The following is an 8,785-nucleotide window of genomic DNA, read 5'->3' on the forward strand; positions in this document are numbered from 1 at the left end:
CCAATATTAAAGTGACACTAATATGTTGTCCTTAACACGTGCGTGCGTGTGTTGTGGGCACACCACGAAACAACTTAAACAACCTATCAACGAAGTGACTTTGATCCTTAACTAGTCATGTGCTTCGAACCTAATATTTTTACTATCAAGCCCAGAACTATTGACTTTCCCATCACATATGAATAATAAATCCCCATGTGTGTTATAATAAAACGTTAATGAATGGATGTTGCTTTGGCGTTTTAATACTATGGCGATCCCGAAACCTAATCGGATCTACAGTGCCGTCGATGCACACTAACGAAAGGTGTCATTTGCCCCCTTTTAAAAAACTCGATTTTTTCTTTTCACGCGAGAGATCACAAGGATTGAATCTCGGATCATGATATTTAAACCGAAATTAGTTACTAGAGGGTCTAGCATTAACATAATGGATAAAAGAGGGGAGAATATGACAAATGTATTGGGGTAATCTATCACCTACAAGACTTAGTTAGTTTCTTAATAGATAGAGGCTACTCTTGCATATGATGACAAAATGTGAGAGGTGTGTAGGAAATTAGGAGACAATCCAAGCTATGCATGTGCACAGATGGAATGGAAAACCATTTTAAAAAATATGCTTATGTTGGTCACATGTTATGGGGACACTTAGGGGACACCTTTAGATATTAAATCATATAGTGCCTAGCTAGTCAAACTAAACTCATAATAATTTACTGATGGATTCCTGCAATAAGTCACATTTACAACTAGATCGAGAGGATCATCGACAAATCTTTCTCCCTTTTAACGTGTCTGTCTTTTGATCCCCATGTATGTGAGCGTCTCCACTAGCAAGTGAAAGCTAGCGATATGCATCGTGTGTGCGTGTATCTTTAACTATCTATCTATCGATCTATGTATCTAATCTATCTATATTTGTCTGTGTGTGAAATGTTCGTAATTATGTATGGCTCATGTTGAATTTCCAGTTTGATATAATCAGACTGGATATATTCATCAATGGAAGGGTGAAAGGAATGACAATTATTAATGATTTGATAATTTAGTATGTAATAAATATGTGATCGATGTGGACGCAGTCTTAGCGAGTTTGAATAATAATGATCATGGTCACCAGGACAATGTAGCTGTTCCGTTTATTGATCATCCGTTTTGGAAAGAAAGAAGATCAAACGCCGTTCAAATTACGCATCGCACTTAAATATTGACGCCATTTTAAAGAGAAATAATTAAATTCACTTGTCGTATGAAATTGCATCATCATCATCATCATGTGGTTTTTGTATAATGATTAGAACACCCCCTTTATTAGTTATTTTAGGAATAGTGACTAATTATACAATTAATGATTGGGAGATTAAAAAGAATTCCTTTTTGTAGGATATGACATATTCATATATCACATCCATTGGATTAATTCGGAAGCTAATTATATACTTCTCGTTAATAAGTTGTATGGGTACAGTAAGTATTCTTAATCATATATGTGTTTATACAAGAGATTAGTAGAGGAAATCATCTAGGATGATGGAATGTAAGTAGTCATCCTCATGCAGCTGATCAGTATTGGTGTTGTAGTTATAATTATAATTATTACTAAGATTCGTTGGGTAGTCATTGCAATATAATTGTTGTTGGAGATCGGGGGAATAATTTATTGGCTGATCACTAATATTAGCATTAGCATTGGAATGAGCGATCGTGCTTTGATCATCTAATAGTGTGGGATGATGACAATATTGCTGTTGCTGATCATGATTAATTGTTTGTTGAAGCTGCAAAAGTTGATCCATGACGTCGTAATGGTCCGTATAGCTCTGCTGCGGATGATTAGGAGAAGAAGAAGCAGTAATGGGATAGAAATTAAGCGGTAATAAACCACTGCTATGATTGGCGGGTGGGTTTATTATAGAGGCGTTGATATTATGGAGGTGATGATGATCACGAGCGAAGAAGGGATCATTAAAACCAGAGTCATAATTAGGGGGCGGTGGCGATGGATTGATGAGCAGCAGTTCACGGGCATAATATTGGTCGATGAGATTGACATCATCAGGGATGAAATCGATGGTGCAGGGACTGTGAAAGGTGGATTCATGAGGAAGAAGAGGGTGAGGAGGCGAAGGGAGGCAGAATGATGATGTTGTAGCAGCGGTCATCTCATTAGCGTTAGCGATGTTATCATCATGGCAATGATGATAATAAGTAGGGTTAAAACTGGGCAAGACAGGGCTGGGTAATACTGAGGCAGGAGTGGTGGTGTTGTCATCATGATGATCATGATGATCATGATGATCAACATGATCATGGTCGTCAAGGATCAGAGGATCATGGCAAGAAACTGCATTAATGGCAAGGCCGGGGCCTGAGCCTGCTAACAACAACAGATCATGATGAGTACCTAGCTGATGATGAGGATGAGGATGAGGATGATGATGAGTGGCGAAGGATTTAGGCGGGAATGGATGATGATCATCCCCACCTGAGGAAGAAAAGGAGGAGGAGGAGGAGGAGGGAGATGATGATGGTGATGGTGATGGTGATGATCTACGATCAGCAGCGGATGAAGGATTAATGGCGGCGGCGGCGGCGGCGGCGATGTGGCAGGTACTAGCAGTAGTGCAGGTAGCTGCGGGGGTGTGCTTATTATTATTAATGGCGGCGCTGGTGGATAAAACCCGAGTGCAAGTACTACCGGCGGCGGCGGCGGCGGCGGCGCGTTTGGTGGTGGTGGTGCGATTGGTGGTGGCGGCGGCGGCTGAGGCGGCGGACTCGAGGGAGCAGCGCTGGAGCTTGCGGCGCAGGGCGGGGCTGAAGATGGATGCGGCGGAGAAGCAGGCGGCGGTGAGCGAGAGCGCGGAGTGGGCGTAGTTCGTCTTGGCCTTCGGCCCGCACAGCATCCACGCCGCCGTGTCGTACGCCCGCACCGCCTCCTCCCTCGTCGGAAATGTCCCCAGCCATACCCTCCTCTTCCTGTACCTCCATATATATATATATATTACACACAGTTAGGCCCCCAACCACTAAACCCTAAACCCTAAACCCCCCTTAAAAACTTGTTCAGTTTGAATTTGACCCCCACCACATTCAACACAATTCCATCCAGCAACCCCCTTTCCATTCCATTCCAATTTCAACCAATCCATTCCTTAAAACTAATTATCAATCAAATTATGAATGAGCGAGCTGACGAGATTAATTGAACTCACGAGATGGGATGCCTTATTTCGGATACCCACGATCCCCAATGCCTCTGCCGCACCCCTCTCAATCGATTGCTGCTACTGTTATTGCCCCCCATTATTAATCGCTGCCCGGGTGCACACCTCAGACTGGGAAGTAGTGTTATATATCGACTGGAATCAGAGAGCAGGCGTAAATGGCGACCGACGATCATGAAATGATTTAGAAACGCAGGGGCCGATTAGGTAATGTTTAAATCGTCAAAAATTCATGGGAGAGGTTCGTGATAGGAAGAAAGAATGTGATTTAGATTGACACGCAAAGCCGAGCTGATCGAGCTGCTATTGATTAATTATTATACGTCTTAAGAATAGCAAGTAATAATATATATGGAATGGTTATGAGATCACAGACACAGAGATAGAGAGAGAGACACACACACGCATACACAAAGAAAAGAGAAGAGATATTGATTTGCCTGCAACTAGAGCAAAAGAAGAGGATTAATTAAACAGATGAGAATGGGCACCTGCTGAATCTCTGATGAAGGAAACGAATGTATATATATATATATAAGGGTCGTGTGGAAACAGCCCTTCGACCCCCCCCCCCCCTTCCCTTCCCTTCCATTCCCATCCCATAGGTTTTCTGTGCATTTGCAGAGCGGAAATAAAAATACTATGAGAATTAGAATAATGTGGGGGTGGTTTGAGCAGGGGAGGGTAATAGCCATAGCCATAGCCATAGCCATAGTCTAGCTCCTATTACCTTCTTTCTTTCTCTTTCTTTCCCTCTCTCCCAAAACCCCTCCTTTTTATGCAATTGAAAGGGAACAGTAGTAGCAGTTATCAGAGCAGCAGCCAAAAATAAAAAGACTTACAGAAGAAAAATGAGAATGAGAATGAATTGATTAGAGAGTCCGGATTCGAACCCAAGTCATTACACACACACACACACGAAGAAAAGAACCCTATATATTGACTAAAACAAAACAAAAAACGAAAAATCTTCCACTCATACTAGTCTTAAGTACACACCAAAATTGGTCACTATTTTTGCCCAATTCAATCTATATAGCCTTTAATGTATTGTCTAACATCAAATACATGTATACATGTATCATGTACATATACACACACACACATAGGTAAGTTTGGTGGCTCTTTCTAAGTTTTTGATGTCTTGCTTGTGTGTATCCTTTTGATTTCCTATCTGACATGTAATCCACGAAATGGGCGTCATCCTTTATTATTATCTAGGAGCTCCTTAGGGTTCCCTTGGCCTCCCTTGTCGACATCCCTTAAGAAATTGAATCCGTGGAAAACGACACACCCGTTTGTCGATTACAATACGTAACCCACAATCCCGAAACGTGTCTCGCTAGTGGCCGATGACGTCGTGTAGTATGTCACATGTGCTTCACCATCTCTCCCCCCATGATATGCATGCATAGCTAGGCTCATATATTATTCTGCACTTGGGAATCCTGTCTGTTTTTTATCGGCCATGTTGTTGTGGTTGGCGTACTACTGGTCTCATGATAACTGTGTGCTTGCACTAATACTGTTATCCATGTCGTTCTCTATGTAATGAGTCTATGAAGGGCACCCCCCTATATTTCGAAACAATTGTCCCCTTTCTAGTTAAAAGACATAAGTTAGCAAACGCCCTTGTGGATTACCATAGGCTTCTTTTTTAGTTAAGGCTAGTAATACACGTCGAAGGCATTATTAATTATGAGCAAGTGTCAATATAAAGCACATGTTGCTAGATTTCATGAAGCCTTGTCCTCGAGTGGGATACTAGTCATTATTTGTCTATAAGTTTCTTAGTTCTCCCTTTTGAGCCTAGTACCTTTTTCCTTTCATTCAAAAGGCCACTCTTGGTGTGCAAGACGTGTGCACATGCATTCTTAGAAGTCGGAGATGCGTCCCCTTCATTATCCTGATCAAGTATAATGGATGTTTGCAACCTGTTCATTACAACTAGTCTTAACCACAAGAGTCAAGGAAATTTAGCATGTGGACTAGTCTGCAACATTAAATTGGGTTCTTGTTAATAAACACTATCTACATGTTTCACAAAAAGCTCACTACTTCACAATGCAAAATGCAATCAATATTAAATGTCCACAATTTTGAAACTTGATCAAATAACTTGTCGATAGTCATTATGAACCGTACTGATATTTCGTTTTTATATGCTTTGTGAATCCTTGTGGTAGAGGACTCATCCTTATAACTATGGATGGTGAGAATAATGTAATTTGTAGGCAAGGTTTTAAATTGGTATTTAAGGTTATGAACTCTAGTATAATATGAATCCATGTCACATCATTTTCTCAAATTGCTTGCCACGTCTTTGGAATTACATACAATATGACAAGTTTTTTGCCATGTAAATGAACTATATATAATTTATAAAACTTTATGATTGTTTGAGATATTGTGAAATTAATAATGACCTTGGATTTCCATTTAAGTATAGGTCCTAGGCATAGGACAATCCAATGCCATCACTTTTCTACTCGATAGATCAATCCTAATCTTGTTTTCCCACCATCCATTGAAAAAGCGGGTTGCCAATAAACGATACTTCACAAATTGCTAACCATGTTCATTATTTTATAGTTTTAGTTATGGCCCTATGAGTACCGTAATTTGTATGGATAAGCTCCATACATAGATTAATTAAAAGTGACTTGGTGCAGACACTAAGTTTTATATGACTTTGATGTGCTCTATAGCTAGAGTATTCGACATCACATCTTAGACACCACATTTGGAAGTATGTGGCAAATTATGTAGCACAACGTTTTTCTTTTGCACAAGATTAAATTCATGGAAACGTAAACCATCAAAAAGCTGCATTTGAATGTTGATATAGATTAATCAAATGACAAAATAGTAAATTATCTGATCAATACCTTCATTGTAAAGTTTTTCCAAGTGTTTGGTATCTAGATGTATTTGAAAACACTGAAATGTTTGAAGATGACCCAATGACGATAACCACAAGAACATTTAGTTTACGAGACCCTTCAAAATATACAAAACTGGTGTTCCTAAGTGTTTCATAGCATAGGTTATTAAGATATTAGATTTATAGCTCTATGAAGTGATATTGAGTTCACAATTTGCAAAAACACAGATAATATGTTGGTGTGCATGGTAGATGGATACTGCCTTTCTAGAACCAACAATAACACTATAAAAAATTAATCATGCTTTATCATGTGGTTTGCATAATACTGCTTTTCTAGAACCAACAATAACACTATAAAATAAATCATTTTTATCCCGTAGTTCGTAGTAACAAATTTGTATTTATTATGATGTTGCTAGGTCAAAATCTAATAGAACACAATCTGTAGGATACATGCACGACATTCCCATTCCAAGACTAGTCATAAAACACCGATTAACGTTTGATACTATATTATGCACAGAAAGGAACATGTAAAGTATTGCGATTTTGGTGCTCATTGTAGATGGACATTATTATGGGCATATAGGGATGAAGTCTAAAGGTAATTTCAATGGTTTAAGGGTATGATAAGTGGAAACTAGTTTATTCAAGGATCCAAGATAAACCATGAGATCCATGATACATGGGAACACCATGGGTTGGGAGCATAAGGAGTTGGGCTATGTAAATGGGGATTGCTACTCTCTTAATTACAACATCTTGAGAAGCTTTTGAGACTCTATCGGTGAGGCAAAGCTCTCTTATTTTGGATATGCTCATCTTTGAGTCAACTTCCAAGGTATAACATAAGGTAATATCTATTGGTGTGGAATGTTGATAGTATTTACTTTTCATCTTGCGACGTTTACTTAGGGCTGGTTTGGTGTGGTTAAGCTCCCCTGCACATTACTTTCTTAATCTTACTTAAAATTCATTTGTTGTCATTAATATTTGACTCATAACAAACATGCAAAATATTTCGTTTCAGATGTCATCAGTGGGACACTAATTGACATTTGATATTTTGTTAAGGTATTAAAATGATAGAAGTATGAGGTCATCACAAGCTAGAATATGCACAATGTTGCCTTTCTAACTATAATAATAGAACACCAATTAATGTTCGATACCGTAGTTTGGTAACGTATTAAACTCATAGTAGTATGATCTATTGAGCTCAAAATCCACAAAGGGACATGTCGTGTGTTGGTCATGTGCATGGTAGATGGACATGCACAATGTTGTGTTGCCCATGCTATTAGTAGAACACCAAAATGCTTGATTATAAATTCAATATCCATCATGAATTTTTAATAAAGAGGTTTTGACACAATATTGTTGCATTGGTTATTGACTATTCAGACAGTTTAATTGCACATGAGACGATGATAATGAACTAGAATACAAAAATGATCTATATAGTACAGGAAAACACATGCTCTTCATGGAACCCACTATATTTTGGGTAAAGCATGATATTATTCCTAAGATGTTGTGTTGTGCAAACACTTATTGTTAAATAGTTATATCACATAGTGTAGCCTTAGTATATAAAAGTAGCAAAATCCCCAATATTGTTTTTTTTTTTCCAAAAAAAACTTTTTCCATTAGTTATAAAATTTTACAAATGAGACGATTATATACGAATCCCTTTAGGGACACGATAGTTCCATCTTATGTGGATGCCCACAGACTCAAGAAAGGGAGAGGATGACCATTGTTGGATGAAGGCTATTCGTTGTCTTTCAACTCCATCGGAGCCGCCCTTAAGGCCATCATATTGGCTCTTCAGAGTGGCTACAATTTCACTCCATATCTCTTGTAGTAACCTTGTTGGATGTGTGGTTTGGTTGGAGAAGACTCGCCTACATTGTTGTTTCCATAGAATCCAAAGAGTTATTGGGCTGACCAATTCCAACACCTCTTGAGATTTGTCATTAAGAGGAGTGGAGTGGACATTGCTGCTGGAGGAGAAAAGGACCACTTGTGCTTTTATCACCAAAGTCATCCCCTCCTCCTGATGCTCGTATTTGCCAACTGCGGTCTGCCATGATAGCCAACATATATTTCCCCACTTGATTCAGCCTTGCACCTGGCATAACTGCAACAAGCGGCCAACCCCCCGCCATATTCGATGGGATGTTGGGCAATCCCACTGAACGTGTTGTATTGATTCTATTGCATGTGGGCACTCTACACAATGGCCAACCGGATCCGGAAGAAAGCATACCGATTCTTTCTCCGGGACGGATACTTATGGAAGCACCCGAAGAAGAGAAACGGCATCCCGCTCCGAGTGGTGGCGATGGAGGAGGAATAGAAGGAGTTGCTGAAGGCCTACCACGACAACCCCTGGGCTGGACACCGTGGGACGTGGGCCACGTTCGAGAAACTGAAGGGGAAGTACTGGTGGCTGGGACTGTACCGGGACGTGCATCGGTTCGTGACAACTTGTGAGAGCTGTCAGATACACTCCATAGTCCGACATCGGGACGAGCTTCACCCTACATACCCTCCGGCCATCCACTTCAAATGGATGGTAGATTTGGTGACGATGCCGATGGGCGTAGGGCAGATGCGATATCTAGTGCTGGCCCGGGAGGACCTGACGAACCAGGTGGAAGGCCGA

Source organism: Azolla caroliniana, unplaced genomic scaffold (assembly GCF_043228905.1).
Source record: "Azolla caroliniana isolate FFs.n. ecotype wild unplaced genomic scaffold, voAzoCaro1.0.p SCAF_11, whole genome shotgun sequence".
Lineage (NCBI taxonomy): Eukaryota > Viridiplantae > Streptophyta > Polypodiopsida > Salviniales > Salviniaceae > Azolla > Azolla caroliniana.